Here is a 20,057-nt window from a genome sequence, read left to right as displayed (position 1 = left end):
AGACCCTAAGACCAAAAAATCTGAGAACTGCTGCTACAAATGATGAAAAGCTTCCCCCTAGAGAGTCCTGCACCACTTTACACACAGTAGAACTTACAAAAGATCTAATTTATCTTATTTACCAAGAAATACTTAAGAATACTATTTGCTACCTGTGTATCTTCTCCAATATTGCAATGTATGACCAATGGAATTATTATACGGACATACATAACACCCTCCCCTCCCTGATGTTAAGTAACCATTACCGACTTTTATAGGAATCACTTCCTTGCCATTTTCTTTTTATGGTTTTAGCATCTATGTGTGCTTCTTCAGACATCACAGTTTATTTATTTTGTCCATCAGAAAAAAAAATTCGCAGCCTAGGCAACATCCTGAGACCCCAACTCAACAACAACGAAAATTTAAAAAATTCACTAGTGGTGGCACACGCCAGTAGTCCCAGCTAGTACCTGGAAGGCTGAGGCGGGAGGATCGCTTAAGCCTAGAAGATAGAGTCTGTGAAAAACAAACAAACAAACCTTTTAGGTCTCTTTTAATCCATAGGTTTCTCCAGCATCCCTTTCATTTCCTTATATAGTTGGCCTTCTGTATCTGTGGGTTCTGTACTCATGGACCCAACCAACCATGGATTGAAAATATTTGGAAAACAAAATTTTGTCTGTCTGTACTGAACATGTATAGACTGTTTTTCTTGTCATTATTCCCCAAACAATACAGTATAACAACTATTTATATAGCATTTACATTGTATTAGCTAGTACAAGTAATCTAGAGATGATTTAAAGTATATGAGTCTGAGTGCAGTGGCTCCTGCCTGTAATCCCAGCACTTTGGAAGGCCAAGGCGAGAGGTTTGCTTGACCCCAGGAGTTTGAGACCAGCCCGGGCAACAGGGCCAGACCCCATCTCTAAAAAAAAAAAATTTTCTTAACCAGTCAGGTGGCACCTGCCTGTAGTTTCACCTTCTAGGGAGACCGAGGTAGGAGGATTGCTTGAGTCCAGGGAGCCGGGTTGTGGCGTGGTCAAGGCAGCAGTGAGCCATGATTGTGCCACTGCACTCCAGCCTGCAAGACAGAGCAAGACCTCATCTCGGGGGGGGGGGGGGGGGGGGGGGGGGAAGCATATAGGAGGATATGCTCGTTATATGCAAATACTAATCCATTTTCTATCAGGGACTTGAGTATCCTAAGATTTAGATATATGGGGGAGGTCTGGAACCAATCCCCCACAGACACCAAGGCATGACTGTAATTTACCTATTGAAGAACTCAGGCTGTTTGACCTAGAGTTCCCTAGGTTTAGGTTGTGCTGATTACATATGCTTGGTATAATTCAGCATGTACCTCTGTTTGGGGTATTTCCTGAAAACTAACAGATGGATCCAGAGATTGGATCAGACTGAGGTTCTACCCTGCCTATGGCAAGATTACATACAGGAAGTGTTTTTGGCAAGACTATACAAGACGATGAAAATGCCTGACCACTGGCCAGGCACGGTGGCTCATGCCTGTAGTCCCAGCACTTTGGGAGGCCAAGGCAGGTGGATCACCTGAGGTCAGGAGTTCGAGACCATCCTGGCCAACATGGAGAAACCCCGTCTCTACTAAAAATACAAAAATTAGGCGGGTGTGGTGGCATGCGCCTGTAATTCCAGCTACTTGGGAGGCTAAGACAGGATAATTGCTTGAACACAGGAGATGGAGGTTGCAGTAAGCCGAGATCATGCCACCGCACTCCAGCCCGGGCGACACAGTGAGACTCCGGCTCAAAAAAAAAAAAAAAAAAAGCCTAACTATGTATCTTCTTGTAATCCCGGGAGCCACTGTTGCTTACTACCCATACTACCCACATCTCTCCAGTCAGTGGGGACTATAATAGTTCTTAATTCTATCATTTCTTTTTCAGTTATTAGTCAGAATACACTTAACATTTTATTACTCATCTACTATTTAGTTATCTACTGGTTTAGCTCACAAAGAAATGGGCAGGGTAAATATTTGATTCTTTTCCTATATCAATTTTCAAGATAATGAATTGGTATTGGTATTCTACTATCCTCTGAAGGTGGTGTTATTTTTACTATTACTTTTAAAATATCATTAAGAACTCACGGATTCAAACGTATCTAATCAATCTCTCTGCCAAATTTTCAAACAGCACATTCTGGCTACTAAGGACTAGATTTAGCTATTTAGATTTAGGAGTGTGAAGATCAACTTCACATTTGAAAGGGTACATTTCCATCAGCAAAGTTATTTCAGTTCTGAAAAGGCTAATAACTCATTAGTTCTTAAAAACATGACAGAATTCAGGGAGATTACAAAATATAATGTTCTTAACACATATGCAAAGAAAATAAATAAAATTTAAAAGACTAGTAAATGTTTGGTAATTGCATTTGAAAATATTCTTCAATGAATTCTCCTTGGTTTTCAGAATAAAACTAAATCTCATTAGCTTCGCTCAGAAAGCACATTATGATTTGGTCTCTTCAGTCTCATTTCTTGCCGCTCTGTCACTTATACTCTAATCTTTTTAGGTAGTATAAAAAAAGAGTTGTCCATTTTGGAGATACTGTTTTCCTGATATGTTTAAAAATTTATCCATAAAAATCTAGAGACAGCTCATATTACAAGTATTCTACAAGAATCTGACTCAATTAACTATGGCATAAAAAAGTCATTACTTGGTTGTTGGAAGTAACTGCCCTAAAGCAACTTTAAAAATCCAAAACAGACCGGGGGCGGTGGCTCACACCTGTAATCCCAGCACTTTGGGAGGCTGAGGCAGACGATCACCTGAGGTTGGGAGTTTGAGACCAACTTGACCAACATGGAGAAACTTCTGTCTCTACTAAAAATACAAAATTAGCTGGGCATGGTGGCACATGCCTGTAATCCGGCTACTCGGGAGGCTGAGGCAGCAGAATCGCTTGAACCCAGGAGAAGGAACTTGTAGTGAGCTAAGATCGCGCCACTGCACTTCAGCTTGAGCAAGAAGATCAAAACTCCGTCTCAAAAAAAAGAAAAAGAAAAAAAAATCCAAAACCAAATTATTGCTTGAAAACAATGGGTATATTCCATAGGCAAAGCATACACCTATCTATTTTTAAGATAGAAAGAATATGTAAAGAACAAAATAAGAATAGAAGAGCTAAAAACTAAATTATTTCATTTTATTATCAACTTGAAATTTCCAAAGGCGAGTATTTTTCATGTTCCCAGTGAAAAAAAATTACGTAAATAAAATCTTGTTGTTACCAAATGAGATATGAATAAGACTTCTCCAAAAAGATAATTTTCAGACAGAAAGGCAATTATTCTAAACATTTAAAAGTATAATAAGAGATTTAAAATGCCCAGGCTCCTCATTCTCATTAAACAGCACGCATAAAAACTCAAGAATCATATATAACGTTTCTCAATCTGGGATCTTGAGATAGTCTCAGTGCTCCATGAGTTCTCTATGAGATTTTTTTTTTTTTAATGATGTATTTTCATTCTTATGACTGTTAAAAAGTTAATATAAGGGTATTCGGAATCATCTGGCTGATCACCTTCATATCTAGTACTGCATCATGTTTGGTTTTCACATTCCTGTTTAGGGGACTACTAGTGTCAAGTAGTTATAATTTAATCGTTGAGGACCAAATAAAAAGGAGCAGAGGTGAACCTAATATGTAAATGACGCATCCTACCAGTGAAAGCCAAATCACATTATCAATAAGTTTCTCAGTGCCTTGAATGCAGAAAAATGGTGAGAAAATTGAGTCATCACATGGCATACCAGCAGTCCTGATATAATGAACTAAAAAAGAACTTATAGTGACTGCTTAATGGGTATAGGGTTTCTTTTTGGGGTGATGAAAATGTTGTGAATTACACAGATAGTGCTAATGGTTGTACAATATTGTTAATGTACTGGAAGCCAATGAATTCTATAACTTTCAAATTTTAAGTTTTATGTTATGTAAATGTTAACAAAAACATAAAAGAAAAGTATGGTATACCAGTCAGTATTACAGACAGCATCATCTAACATATTAAATATATGTTGCTAATTTGAATGTAACTGGTTCTGTGGTTTGTTTTAAATCTGTAAATCTCTTTATAGTTGCACAAGAAGACAACCCTGAGGAATTTACATCTATTTTTACATTTGTCAGTATCTGTTACATTAAAACCAAAATAATTTAAATCAATCCCAGAGGGCTTGTGAGACACCAACAGCCATTTAAAAGGGGGTTATATATGAAGAAAGTTTGAAAAAAAACTGATATGAAAGGCTCATAAATATTATCTATATCTTATTTCTCTGAAGCTTTAGTAATAAAAGTTTAATGAAAGTGGGAGTTTAATGCAAAATTTGTATCTACTTTATAAATTACTCCAAAACCTTTGAAGATTCTCATTTACTCACGTAACATTTCTACTTGCAAAAACTGATGATCAATTTGAACATAATATCTGCTTAACAAATATATATTCCTTTTATAAAAGAGGAACAAAGATACCAAGAATCGGGTACTGATTTCCTTGTTGGTCCAGGGTACTTTAATTTCTGCTTGATCCTCTACAATTAAACAGGGTTACCAATAAATAACTTCTGATGATTTCAGTGAACCTTTTAATAATTAATGAACTGACTTCAAAAAGAAATACCTCCCTGTGCTGACAAATGGCAGCTGTTGTAGATGGGGACACTGCAGTGACAGGAGCAGTGATGGGAACAGAGGGAAACAGCCATGAGCTACTTCAGAATCCTAGGAAACTAGACAAGCACAGTTGGAAAAATACACTAAACTCAGCTCCTGTGGAGCGTGCCAGCAAAACATCAATTAAAAGTCCTTCCTATTATATGCGTACTAAGAGGTTTAATCTTCTTGGTAACTATTACCGTAAGACATTAAAAGTGCTTCAGCCTGAAATGTAACAGATCAAGATGTTTTAAAAAGCAAAGAGTTTAATGACCGAACTCAAGTGTGTTTTGGAAATACATTTAACACATCCAAATAAGACTGATTCATTTATTCGACTAATACGAATTTGTGTATGCTCTATGGTGGTCATTTATAATCTACCATTGATTATATAAATTACACGTTAATCTAAACACTTTCTAGCCATGCCAAAAATTCCACAAGATAGGCAGTTTTGAAACTTTTAACCTCTTATTGTGCTATGCATTAAAAATAAGGTATAATTTTGGAACTAACAGATTAGTCAAAGTCTGAGTCTGTTAAGAGTGATCTAAAGGTTGATGGCAGAGTGAGTTTTTTATCTTGCTAAGGCCAGTATGTAACAGCAAGGCACTTAGGTCAGTAGTGCGTCGCCTAGTTAACCACTCAACAATGCTTCCCCCTCAACTCTCATTTCACCCACAAAACCACCCTATATGAAGTAAATATTATTCCTCTTTTTCAAATGAAAAAAGAAGAGAAAAACCTCCAGAAAATTCTACCTATAGAGCAGTGAGTGTTTCACACTGGCCACTAATAGGATTACATGATTAAAAAATTCCAGTTTGGGAACTGCCCAGTTAACCAAAGTAAAATCATTTTTAAACAGAAGAACTCCTAAGAGTCTTCGGTATGCTAATATACACCAAAAATGTCTAAGAGAAAGATACAATACGTAGTTTCCAACTTTTAAGATCAAATAATCCTTGTTGTGGGCAACAGGTGATAGACCAACGAGCCAAAACAATACTTAGGAAATTCTGCTTTTGTGGCTTCACAAAATTTGAAGAGTCATCAAAATTGGGAGATTAATCTTTTGAGACTATCTTTAGAATATGTATCATTTAATACATATAGTAACATTGGTGAAAACAAGCATCAAACATTCTTTACAGGGCAGAAATCTAGTGACCTGGATACTGAGCAAGACTGCAGACTATGAGATTCAAATTACATCTATGAAATAAAAGGGAAAAATTGTTCTGTTGATTGACTGCATCTTCTGGACACAGAGACAGAGGCCATAGTAGAAGGAATCATTATCAGTGATCCACAAATGGCTGCTAATCGGAATGACTTGAGGGTACTGATCTTAAAAAAAATTAACATGCCACAATGAAACCCTGATTCAGTAGGTTCAAGAGTGGTCCCAGGCAATTTTAGCAGAGGTAGGGTTAGCAGACATTGAAAGACTGGAAACTAAAGGAATTTACACTTAGCAAATTGTCTGATAGGCGGTAAGAGCTCAATAAATACTGTTGTTATTTTATGCCCAGTCGATCTTTCCTGTAGCAATTGGGGCAAAAAAGGGTTCTACGAGGTTGTTTTGGAGAGAAATACTCCACAAAAAGGTTTTGAGAAAAGAAAACCCCAAGGGACAGAATAGTGGCAACTACCAAAAAATGAGGAAAGCTAACTGAGTCTGTGGGATTTGCAGACAAGAGACAGAGACAGAGACAGAGAGAGAGAGAGAGATATCTTGCCCCGTACCACCCCTCATGCGGACTCTGCATGCGCATGAGAAGGGCCATGGATTTAATTAGTAGGAAGCCCAACACCATTTTATATATAAGAAAACTAAAGCTCTGAAGGTTATTTAACCTTCTACTACACTACTACACCACTACTAAATGGATTAAAATTTAGATCTTGCTTCAAAATCCAATGCTCCCTCCAAATTTGGTCTAATAAAACAAATTCCTCTTAAAGTCCTATCTATGAGAAAGAAGCAAAAGATCAAGCTAGTCAGTGAAAACTAATGCACACACCAAATATATGAGTTAAGACTATCTGTATTTAATGGAAAGGAGGGAATACTGGAAAGATACCTGAACATGAAGCTTAAAACTAGAGTTTTAATCCTGACTCTCACTATTTGTAGGACTTTAGGCAAAATGTCCAAATTACTTTAATTTACAATTAGTTTGTTCACCTGAAAGAAGCCTGCACCTTGATATAAAAATAAAAAGAAATAATGCATTTGAAAACTCTGTGTAAACTAGGTTGAGACTTTTGGTTCCAACAATATGGCAAACTAGTTAGCATCGAAACTTCTTGCCACAAACATCTACAGCTGCTATTTAAATACAAAAGTCCTTTTAGATGCCTGGCTGTACTAACCACAGAGTAGGCAAAATCAATTAGGGCCCAAACCTAATAGAACTAAAACCCAGAGCAGTAAGCATGAAAGCTCCTTTGTGACTGTCCTGATGCAAATGGGAAGTGTGGTTTTTGGTCTTGGTAATGCCTACATACAATGCAAATGTCCTTACTTTAGTTTATCATTTCTCATGACCTAACTCCAACAAACAGCCCAAGTGAGAACATGAAGTTTTTTCTTCATTAATCACCAGATGTCACAACCTGCTTTGTGGTGTACTTTCACTTTTTTGCTATTACAATCCACCTTGCGTGAGTCCCTGCAACTGAAAATCATAGTCAAGATGTTTACACAAGGCTTCACTTCTTGCTTTTTCCTAATTTATGGAATTAGCATTTTAATAAATCACCCAAATCTCTGGAAATCTGGCTTGAATGCCTGCATAGCAATCCATCATATTCTAGTTCTTGCTAATCTCTTGAGCCCCATTGCCGCCTTAGCTCCCCAAGCTTCAGTCAGGATGTCTCCTTACAGTTCATCCACGTCTTTCTCACCTCAGGAACTTTCAACATGTCATTTCTTTTTGTCTGGTACACTGTCCCCTTCTTTCAGTGAATACTGTCATCCCAAAATAAAAATATCAGTTCTCTATCTTAAAATATTTCTTTTTTTTTTTGAGACGGAGTTTCGCTCTTGTTGCCCAGGCTGGAGTGCAGTGGTGCAATCTCGGCTCACCGTAACCTCCACCTCCTAGGTTCAAGTGATTCTCCTGCCTCAGCCTCCCAAGTAGCTGGGATTACAGGCATGCGCCACCACGCCCGGCTAATTTTGTATTTTTAGTAGAGACAGGGTTTCTCCATGTTGGTCAGGCTAGTCTCAAACTCCCGACCTCAAGTGATCCACCCACCTCGGCCTCCCAAAGTGCTGGGATTACAGGCATGAGCCACCGCGCCCAAAGTACTGGGATTACAGGCATGAGCCACCGCACCCGGCCAAAATATTTCATTATAACACTTTTCTTCACAGCACTCATTGCAATTTATAAATATATATTTATTGGTATAATTTACTGAGTATCTATAAGAAGTATGAAAGCAAGGACATGCCTATTTTGTTCTCTGCTTTATCTCTAGTATGTAGCACAGTATTTGCCCAGGAACAATATACAACTGAAAAAAACATTTTCTCGTTTAAACCTTAAGCATGTTTACTTGTACATTTTCTTTCATTATGCTAACAACATAACAAAATTAAGATTTTAATGGCTGGAAAAGTTAAAATTCATACATTATCTCTAACAAACAATATACAGTTAGCTACCCTCTAAAAAAAGGGCTTATAAATTCTTTTTACCGCATAATCACACTCTAAGATTTTTTTCTAGCTTAAAAACAGTGTGATTCTAGTATCACTTCATTTACCTGATAACAGTTATTATTCTGAATACCATGGACACACAGTAAAATTTCTGCATTCACAAATGAAACATTACAAATATTCAGCTATGGGCAAACAAAAGGGGTAGACCTGATAGAGAAATGTTAACTGGTTTAACAATGCTTTCTTAATAGACTCACCATATAAATAAAATATAATATAAAAAAGGTTACAGTGTTAATAGAATCACGCTGTCTCTGTTTAAAAACAAGAGTCAGGATAATATTTCAATGCTAAACAGACTTGTACATGTACTCAGGAAACTAATGATATATATAGCCTTGAGGCCTAAAATTATAGAAATTTTCAAACTGTATTATATTATCTATTAAATAACAGTAACGATAACACTGTAAAATCCAGTAAAAGGAGGGGCCGGGTGCAGTGGCTCACGCCTGTAATCCCAGCACTTTGGGAGGCCGAGGTGGGCAGATCACGAGGTCAGGAGATTAAGACCATCCTGGCTAACATGGTGAAACCCCGTCTCTACTAAAAAGAGAAAAAATTAGCCGGGTGTGGTGGCACATGCCTGTAGTCCCAGCTACTCGGGAGGCTGAGACAGGAGAATCGCTTGAACCCAGGTGGAGGAGGTTGCAGTGAGCTGAGATCGCGCCACTGTACTCCAGCCTGGGCGACACAGCAAGACTCCATCTCAAAAAAAAAAAAAAAAAAAAAAAAAAAAAAATCCAGCAAAAGGAGAAGGAAATTTCCATCACGTTCTAAAACCTTAGAATGTGATATATGCCTATAATCCTGGCAGTAAAATACTACCGTATACCACATGCCAATGAATATTTCCTTGCCTGTAGAAACACACCTTTGATTCTCTAACAGAGGTCAATGTGAATATTAAATATTAAACAGAGGTCAATGTGAATATTAAATATACATTACAGCCAACTTTCCTTGAATGCTCCCATTCTGTATGTTATTTATTCATGTATACACCTCTATATCACAGGTATAAACAATGAATAGCCTACAGTTTATGACTAGCCGCTAGACTATATCAACATTTAGCATCCCCTCTGGCCTACTGACCTGTGGTCCAATTGTTATATAAACATTTAAACGTTAGAAATAATAAAAGAAGAGATAAGAAATAAAGGCATAAAGGAAGAAGACAGAGAGTTTTAACTGGCATAAAAATTCAAAAGAAAGCTTTTCGGCCCTCCTTATCTCTTTCCCCGTGAGAAAACCCAAAACACCACGTGTGCTCCTTTAGAAGATTCGGCAAGAAAGAAGCATAAGAAACTCGAAACAGAACATTAAAGGCAAGAAAGATAAAAGCAATCACAATACTTAATCCTGGAACCCTTTACTTTGATTCACAGAAGCAAAGAATTCAGGGTTTCATATTTACCCTCTGACCAAAAAAAAGTAAAAAATATTAAGTAAATGTTTAAGAAGTTTTGACATACATGCCCCCACACATTGCTAATTTTTTCATTCTCTGGAATTCTAAATCATTTTTCCCTTAACAGTTTTGTAAAATATCAATTTGCTTTTCAAGTTTACACTGCTGTATGATCTATAGAAAATGCTTTTTATTAATCAAGTCAGCAAATAAGGAAGACCAGGCAAACAGCATATTTAAAAGAAGCTTCTGGCCAGGCATGGTGGCTCACTCCTGCAATCTCAGCACTTTGGGAGGCGTGTGGATCACCTGAGGTCAGGAGTTCTAGACCAGCCTGGCCAACATGGTGAAACTCTGTCTCTACTAAAAATACAAGAATTAGCTGGGCGTGGTGGTGGGTGCTTGTAATCTCAACTACTCAGGAGGCTGAGGCAGAAAAATCGCTTGAACCCGGGAGGCGGAGGTTGCAATGAGCCAAGATCGTACCACTGCACTCCAACCTGGGCAACAACAGCAAGACTTCGTCTCAAAATAAATAAATAAAATAATCTTCTAGCAGAATAGAAGATTTTTAAAAAGAAGCCTTTTCTAGATACCCTTGAAACAACAGTTGATAGAGGATAAAGGGAATGAATCTGGTTTTCTAACAGTTAAAACATGGGATGGAGAGACAAAACAGACCAAGAGTAGATAAGGTAGAAATGATAGAAACCTTTAAGGGGTATTGGCGGCCAGAGTAGTCAACAATTCATGATTTATTCAAACTCCTGAGACTACGACCTCTTCTTTCTTGCATTAAATGCATGCCAATAAATTAAATGCATGCCTATTTCATTGCTGGTTGTAAAAAACATTTTACTCTTGTCAGTGGTAACAGAATCTGAGGCTGTTCCAGCAAACAAAATAGAATAAAATATCAGTGTTTCACTCAAGTCTTGTGGTTGCTATAAGTTAATAAGAAATAAGGTAGGCATGGGCCAGGTTCGGTGGCTCACGCCTATAATCCCAGCAATTCGGGAGGCCGAGGTCAAGAGTTCGAGACCAGCCTGACTAACATGGTGACACCCCACCTCTACTAAGAATACAAAAATTAACTGGGCGTGGTGGCAGGTGTGTGTAGTCCCAGCTACTTGAGGCTGAGGCAGAAGAATCACTTGAACCTGGGAGGCGGAGGTTGCAGTGAGCCAAGATTGCGCCATTGCACTCCAGCCTGGTCAACAGAGCGAGACTCTGTCTAAAAAAAAAAAGAGAGAGAGAGAGAGAGAGAAATAAGATAGGCATGGGGTGGGCACAGTGGCTCATGGCTGTAATCCCAGCACTTTGGGAAGCAGAGGTGGGCAGATCACTTGAAGTCAGGAGTTCAAGATCAGCCTGGCCAACATGATGAAACCCTGTCTCTACCAAAAAATACAACAATTAGCTGGGCATGGTGGTGCATGCCTGTAGTCCCAGCCTTATTTGGGAGGCTGAGGTGGGAGAATTGCTTGAACCCAGAAGGCAGAGGTTGTAGTGAGCTGAGATCGGAGATCGCAACACTGCACTCCAGCTTGGGCAACAAAGTAGCTGACATCTGAGATATTTACAACATCTAAAGGCTATTGAAATAGAATTTCACTATGAAAAAAATGTGAATTCTAATTCAACTTGATAACAGATAAACAACTTCCTATACCATTGTTGCAGTAATTATTCAGTCACTCTACTTTAAAACCTTCAACTACACACCTATGGTACAATTATTATGCTACAACAGGCACTTCATGTTCTGGTCTCTTCCTACCATTACATTGATTTCCTCCACAGAAGCCATATTTGCTTTCCTGGAATGTTAAGTGAACATATATATATAGCTTTATCTATGGTACTCTGCTTGGTGTGCTCTTATCAATCTGGAGGACACCAGGCCTTTTCAGATCTGGCTTAATTATTTACCATTTTAAGAAGGCTTTCCTGGATCTCCAAGGGAGGACTGACCCTTACGTCTTATGTTCTATGCATAGACGTGTCCTATCACTGATCTCACTCTATAACCCTTATTGGCATACATTTCTAGCTATTCAGGTCCTTGAGCAAGGACACTGTATTTTATTCACATTTATATTCCCACTGCCTAACAATCTGGCACACAGTACGTGATCAAACACCACCAGCCAAATGAGGGAATGTTTACTGATGTGTGTATCTCACCAAATAACCAGAAGGATAATACTATTCTAAACAATACTATTCTGTTAAATAGGTGAACATTTAGGGTGCACATAAAATACATCTGGTCAATTAGTGAATGTGACAAAAACCATGTTTGAAACCAGAAATGGCGGAAGTTGTTTTAAAACATATCCTTCTGGGTGCCTCTAAAACATCCACTCATTACACATTTCCTCCACTTTCTCAGTGTTAGCTGGTGCATTTAGATTCCTACTTCAGCAAAACATTTATCTCTAGGATGGATTAGGGAGATATTGACATGAGTGATGAATCACCAAAAACTTACAAACATCTCTATGTTAAGAACAAAATAATTCATAATTACATAATATTTTTGCCAAAGAGAATAACTATGTAATCATAGATTTACTGACTTCCACTTCACTCTTTAGAGTCAGTTATGCCTGCCCCTTAGTGCAGTCACACAAAACAGTTTACAGTGGGGGAAAAAAAAAACCCTTTAAATTCAATCTTAAAATAGGCTATCTTAGCCATTTCAACTTAGAATATTTCTGAATTATTTTCAAAGCTCATGCTATTATGAAAAACTTTATGGTAAATAATATTTTAAAATTAGAAAATGAAGATAACTAGGATTGCTAGTGTATCAGGACTTAGCACCAGGAAAAAGTGATTTCATGGTTTACTATCTCCCTTCATATTCTCCATCTCATCTGTTAAACAGTTACAACTATATGGGAATTTTAGAAGGTTTGTTCTTTGCAAAATGCTTTGGGAGATAACAAATTAACACTTGTTTTTTTCCCCTTAAAACACTATTTCCTATCAGTAAAATTCTGAATTTCTTTTATGAGTTAACTGCTTCCTCTCATCACTTGGCCAAGACAACAAGACATACATGGATAACAAAATATATCCATTTGCATTCACACACATCTGAGAGGACGAGGATCTAGCTTATTTTTATTGACATCCAGGAAAGCAATCCTATAACCTATGTTCCACTTTGCTTCTAATCCCTTTGGTTCAGCGGCAAGTTTATTCTAGAGTAGCACTGTTGGATAGAAATTTCCATGATGGTGGAAATATTTTATATCTGCACTATGCAATATGGTAGCCATTAGCCTCATGTGGCTACTGAGCACTTAAAATGTGGTTGGTACAACTGAAGAACTTGATGCAGTTCCTGTCAAACTGGGCTTGGGTTAGAAACATACTGGGCTGGTACCTCCTCCACCCAAAAGTCAGGCAATAGATTTGAAGGGACACATCACCAAAGAAGATCTACCAGGAGTCTGCAAATGTTTTCTCTAAAGGGCCAGAAAGTAAATATTTTAGGCCAAAATGTCTGTCAAGACTATTCAACTCTGCCACTGTGGTACAAAAATAGCCATAGAGGATACATAGATGAATGCATGTTCCAATAAAACTTATTTATGAACAGTGAAATCAGAATTTCATATAATTATCATGCAACATGGAGTATTATTCTTTTAGATGTTTTCAACCATTTAAAATGTAAAAGCTATTCTCAGGGTGCAGGCCATACAAAAACAGGCTGTCAGGCCAAAACACCAGCCTGGTTTGCAAGCCTGAGATATACAAATGTCAGTAAGCACGTGAAGAGATGCTCAACATGTTAGTCATCAAAGAAGTACAAACTAAAAACACAAGATCCTACTAGAATGGCAAAAGAATGACAATACTAAACGTTGGTGAAGTTATGAAATAACTCGAGGTACAGTCATTTTGGAAAATTTTCTTTAAAAATGTAAACATAAACAATAAGACTCAGCCATCTTACTCCCAGGTACTCAAGAGAAATAAAAATGTACATCCATACAGAGACTGGTATATGAATATTCACAGCGTCTTTATTCACAATGACTAAAAACTGGGAACAACCTGAATGTCTCCCAAAGAGTGAATGGATACATCCAATGTGATATATTCATACAATGGAATACTTGGCAACAATGAAAAGTAACCAAGCACTCCTATTATGCAACAATGAGAATGAATCTCACAGTCACTGTGCTGAGTGAAAGAACTCAGAAAACAAGAGTATACAGTAAGTCCATTATATAAAATTCCAGAAAATGCAAACTAATTTATAGTGACAGAAAGCAGAACAGGGTTGTGTGGGTCTGAGAGCTGAGGGAGGGACAGACTGCAAAGAGGAAATGTTCCATATTTTGATCCCGGAGTCACAGGTGTATGTATCTGTCAATTTGTACATTTTAAATGGATGCAGTTTACTGTACGCATAAAATTTTAGTAAAATGGAAAGATTTTATTCCACTGGCAACAGATTTACACAACAGTAATCTCTATGAACCAAATATCCACTTTCGTGAGTGCTGTTTACATTTGAGGGGACGGGTATGGGAGGAATAGATAAGAAGTTGGGTCAGCCAGGCGCGGTGGCTCACGCCTGTAATCCCAGCACTTTGGGAGGCCGAAACAGGAGGATCACCTGAGGTCGGGAGCTCAAGACCAGTCGGACCAACATGGAGAAACCCCGTCTCTACTAAAAATACAAAATTAGCTGGGCGTGGTGGTACATGCCTGTAATCCCAGCTACTTGGGAGGCTGAGGCAGGAGAATTGCTTGAACCCGGGAGGCAGAGGTTGTGGTGAGCCGAGATTGCGCCACTGCACTCCAGCCTAGGCAACAAGAGCAAAACTCCATCTTTAAAAAAAAAAAAAAAAAAAAAAGTTGGTTTTTAAGTCTCACCCTATCAATGCTATCAATGTTAACAGGAAATGTGCCTCTGGGAACCTCTAGGGTACATTAACAGTAACCTAAACCAAACAGCTCTGAATGGACAAGTTTTAGGAATTCTGTGAAATTAAAACTTCTTGCTTACAACATTCTGCTCTCCCTGTATGGAGTGTGGCTAACTGTAGAATTCCAAGAACTAGTAAATAATCCTTTACATTACAACAAATTTTCATTTGTAACACCTGTGGGATAATGTCCTTATTTTATTCGAATTTAATTTAATTAATTAATTTTTTTAAAGACTTGGGGTCTTGCTATGTTACCCAGGCTGGACTTGAACTCCTGTACCCAAGTGATCCTCCCAGCTTAGCCTCCCCAGTAGCTGCGACTACAAGCATGTGTGCCCCTGCCTGGCTTGTCCTTAAATACTCCCTGTTGCTCAGGTTCAATTCACCTAAAAACAATTTAATTTGGTTTTATGAAGGCCTGAAGAAAGTTGCTCAGTTCTGGAACATTTTCAGTTCAAAATATTAAGACTAAGGAAAACAAGGTCACAATTTCCAGTAAGTTTTATTTAATCTTTAAAATTCTTGGGTATGCCCCAGGCTAGTTTTTGACAAGACCTCGCAGGGATCCTTAGATGGGTCAATGACAAGCTGAAGATAAAAATATCACCTACTAACACAAACATTATATTCTAAATAATTTGTGGCTATATATTGGGCAAAATTTAGATTTTTTTTCAACTGAGATGTATAGATTTTATCAATACATCAACAGATGTATTGATATATGAAATATACATCGAGTTTCCCAGATCTTTTTCCGAGCAAACTTTATGTTACAAGTTCTTACAGTTAAGTTAAATTTCATGACTAATTTTAGACAACGTCTTTTTGGAAGACAGAAATAAAGCACCAAAGTTCAGGAGTTAGTGGAGGTGAATGAGGTTAAAAAAAAACAAGCTTTGAAATAATTTTTGCCAAACTCATGACATATGCTTTCAAAACTTTGCAAACAATTTTAAATAGAATTGGAAAAAATCCTAAGAAAACCCCTCATTTCCCTTTTCTAGCCTTAAATGCACCCCTTTAAACCATAAATTGACTCAAACTTTAGGGCAAATATCTAGCAAAACTCTCAATTCTTTCTGAGACTGCACACTGTAAATATCATAATTTCTTATCATGCAAAGTACCAATGAGATCAGCATGTGTCCAACACAAGTTCATATATTTAAAAGCTAAAAGGCCACCACAGCTATAAGATTACAATTTCCTGAAGTAGTACAAGGGATATTTTAATAATCTGCTTGTTTTCAGAGGAACCTTGTTTTCCAGAGGAAAATATTTTGATTTTTTTTTTCATCTAACTAATGTTTTTCTAAGAGAGGTTTAAAACCCAGGGGCTTTTAAGTGAGAATCATTTCTCTGCCTACCAGCATCAACATTTGACTAACAATGTTAATTTCTTGTCCCATAAGAAATATCTTTCACTGCTTATTGTCCAACTAAGAGACCTCTTTCGTTACTGTTTGGGGCATAAGAGAGCTCAATTTGTGAGAAGTGCTAGAGACGACTAGATCTTACAGAAAAAAACTCTGGGAGTTTAAGAAATTAGGCGTAAAGAAGAGGAAGATATATTTAAGATAGATAAAATGGAAATGTTAGTTTGAGCATAAATATTTTAAGGAATTTTACAAACATGTACATACGAATTGAGAACACAGTGGTATATTGGGGAGAGAATATAAGGATGACAAGTGGAAATCCCATCCAGAATGCTTGAAGTACAAGGGACTTCACAGATCACTTAATCCAGGCTCAGAGACCAAACCAGTTTCCCAATTAAATGGCATAACACTATAAAAGGCTTAGCATGGTGCCTGGCATATAACAGACACTCAGTTAATACTGGTATCCCCCTTTCCCTGTGACCAACCAAGTCACACTCCAGTAAGTCTTACAATAACCACCACCACAAACATCATCTAAATCTTCCAACAGCGAGTTCTCCAGTCTTCCAGGGATACCTGGTCTTTTAATCAGCTTATTGCAAGGAAAATTCTATTACTATTATCTCTATACCGATGTTACATTGCTGCGGTGCGCATTAAATGATATCAATTAATGCTAGCATGAAGTTTCCAATTCTGCCTTCTCTTAAATACATTCTTCCAATTTTATGGCAGTAGGTGTGTGTGTGTCCTTGTGTGCATGCACACATGTGCGAAGGGGTGAACAGCCATTGAAGCAAATATCAGAAAAACTTAGGATCTAGGTTTTTACAACTGTCTCCCTCCCCAAGATTTTGATATGCCTCCTGGGTACCAATCCCATTCCATTGAGAATTTCCTAGTAATGAGTCACTATAAATGTTAGGAATGAATATATTCCGGAGATGTATTGGAATGGGGGAAAAGATAACGGGGTAGTGACTGCCCCCCATTCAGGGACATGTCGACAAAACCAGTCTCACTACAAATTCACAACTCAATGACCAGGCTTGTTGTGATGCTCAATTCAATGTAAGGCCCTGAAAGTAGAATATCCCATCTTGTATTTCCTTCTATGTGTCTGCACAGTAACAAAAACGGGATATTAGTAGATGCTTAAATGGTCACCATTAATCATCCTCAAGAATTTATTTCAATATTTAAAAATTCAACTTGCATGTAACTCTCCAGGAACATTTATCGTGGTCCTGAACTTGCTTTTCAAATAAGTCAAAAGAGAAATACTTGTAAATCAGTTTCTTAATAAAATGTTGTGAGCATTTTCATCTAAAACGAAACCTATCTTTAAACTCTAGTTAACAAGGTTCATGAATGGCCTAAAATTGTAGGTAAAATTTTGTGTAGGCACACTCTCCCCACCCCCACCAGACAGCAGTAACATAGCTTCCACCACATTCTGAAATAAATCCCCCCAAAGCTGTATAATCACTGCTCTGTACTGCTTCTCCCCCTGGCTTTGAAGCTAAAACTCTCAAGTTACTCAGCTTGAGTTCTAAAAGCAGATTTAAAAATAAAATGACAGGATAGTAGTTAGTGGGGTAGGGTGGGGACGGGGGCTATGGGTAGCTGTTGAGACGGTGTCAGGGGACTTCTGGGGCACCGATAATACTGACTTGATTTGGGTGCTGGTTAGGAAGGAGTATTCACTTTGTGAAAATTCATCAAGCTGAACACATATGATTTCTGTACCTGTCTGCAGGTATATATTTCAATAAACAGTTTTTGAAAAAAATAACAAAGATAGGTCACTTATACACAGCATATATCATTACAGAATTTAATGAAGTCCTTAAAAATGATGCACTAGGAGAGGCCCATTGGTAAAGAACTACAGCCTCCAGACAACAGCCAGTGAGGAACTGAGGCCTGACCAGGCCCACTGTGCGTAAAGCTAAAGAAAATTCTCTATCCTCAAGTCAAGCCCTGAGACTGACTGCAGCCCGGAGCCCCAGCTGACAGAGTTGACTGCAAATGAGACCCTGAACCAAAACCATCTAGTTAAGCCACTCCCAGATTCCTAATCCTGAGAAAACGTGAGATAATGTTAGGTGTTTAAAAAAAAAGATGCAGTTTCAAAACACGATCTTCCTTGCACATATTGAAGTGGGCAAAGTAGCCTCAGTAGTTGTACCTACAGAGATACATTAGCTTACTGGTTTAAACTGGCAACTTTCCCACCTCGAAAGGCTGTGGTACAATATTGCTTTCAAAACCCAACCAAGAAAAAAGAAAATACGCTGGTGGTTATGAACATCAATTTCTGGGTCAAATGGAAGCTAATTTCTCTGTAAGATATAGAACAGAGATCTTCCTGATACTTCTTTCTATACCTTCATCTAAATTAGAGATTCTTCCATCACTGTACTGTATTTTGTTTTTTCTGTGTTGTTTGAATGATCCCACAGGTATATATACATCCCTTAATTTTTCTCAAGGCTTCTCAGGAAATATACCAAAGTCAGAGTAATCAAGTAAATATATATATATGTTTTAAATACAGACATTTCCAGTGTGGTGTTGAATAGGAGTAAAATAATGAAATAAAATACACACATATTATTTGTATAAATCCACGAAAGAGGTATAATCAGGGTGGGAGTGGGTGATGGGATATAGTTATTGCTTATCATCCAACACAGATGTAGCATGTTTTGAAATCAATGTATTCTTTCTTGTATCTATGTGTGTGCTCCTGAAGCCTGCCAAAAGAGCATCAGAATTGGACACTTCAGCAGTCTGGCTCCAGTGTCTTTCTCATTCTGAATCCTCTGCAGTGCCCAGCACAGAAAGGGCCTTGCACACACTAAGCATTCTGGTATTAGTCAAACTGGAAAAAAGTTAGAAAAGTTATGTTTTTTCCATTTAAAATTCTCAAAAGTTGTATGGAACTCCCTTTTCAAAATGGACTACCCACAGCACTCATCATTTCCTTGCGTATTGTTAAAAGCTGAAAAAACAACCATCACTTTTGCTATAATCAGACCGAATTTTTGCACCCTGCTAAAACTTAACCTGACAAGTTGTAATGATTCTTCACAACTCCCTAGAGTTACACTGGTAGTCAATATTTAATTACTGTGCCTGGAATTTAAAACAAACCATGACTACTTTGCAAATAGTACATTCTCCTAGAAAAGTCATAACGCAGAGCCCAGTAAATAATAAGACCCAGCACAACAACATAGTAATTCCAACAAAATCCTGCAATCAGTCTTCATTTCCATTATTTATAGTAAAGTTAATATAATTCATATTAAATAGCATATTCTATACATAAATCATATTCTTTCCTTCCTTTTCCTCTCAAGCTCCTGAACACCAGCTAGCACTATTAAAACTAACATCTGATCCTTCTTAATCTTTTTCATCACCACTGTTCACTGAGCGTTGTCTTCATCTCTTTGCAATAACTTGCCAGCTTTAGATATGTTAAAAAAAAAACATGGAAGGAAGAGCAACTAAACATAATTAAACACAAAACACAGGTAAGTTTGATTTTTTTCTCCCACGCAAAGCTTTGTAACCACCCTGTCTTCAGGGTGAAAGTTAGATAAGGTTATCTAAGACCAAGAGTAAGAAACCCACCACATCGAGGAGCTGCTTAAGGGCACTCTTCTACAGACACTTGCCTGCAACATCAACAGAGCTAAAGGGCAATCCAAATATTATAATTTTCCCATTACTAAAGTTTTATACCACTTAATATCTTCCATAAAACACATATCCTTAGAAGAGAGATATCCAAGACATCAGCCTGAGAGAACCCGAGAATCATGACACTCAGCCTCAAT

At 37.7% G+C, this 20,057-nt stretch overlaps 1 protein-coding gene across 1 annotated transcript in view; it reads right to left on the bottom strand.

The window, feature by feature from the left end:
- XPO7 (exportin 7) overlaps positions 1–20,057 on the bottom strand; it is an 86,198-nt gene that overhangs the window by 63,571 nt on the left and 2,570 nt on the right. The gene's annotated exons all lie outside the window — the stretch shown is intronic.

This window comes from Pongo pygmaeus, chromosome 7 (assembly GCF_028885625.2).
Source record: "Pongo pygmaeus isolate AG05252 chromosome 7, NHGRI_mPonPyg2-v2.0_pri, whole genome shotgun sequence".
In the NCBI taxonomy this organism is placed as follows: domain Eukaryota; kingdom Metazoa; phylum Chordata; class Mammalia; order Primates; family Hominidae; genus Pongo; species Pongo pygmaeus.
Note: the sequence above shows the minus strand (reverse complement) of the source record. Positions and strands in the feature narration are given on the sequence as shown.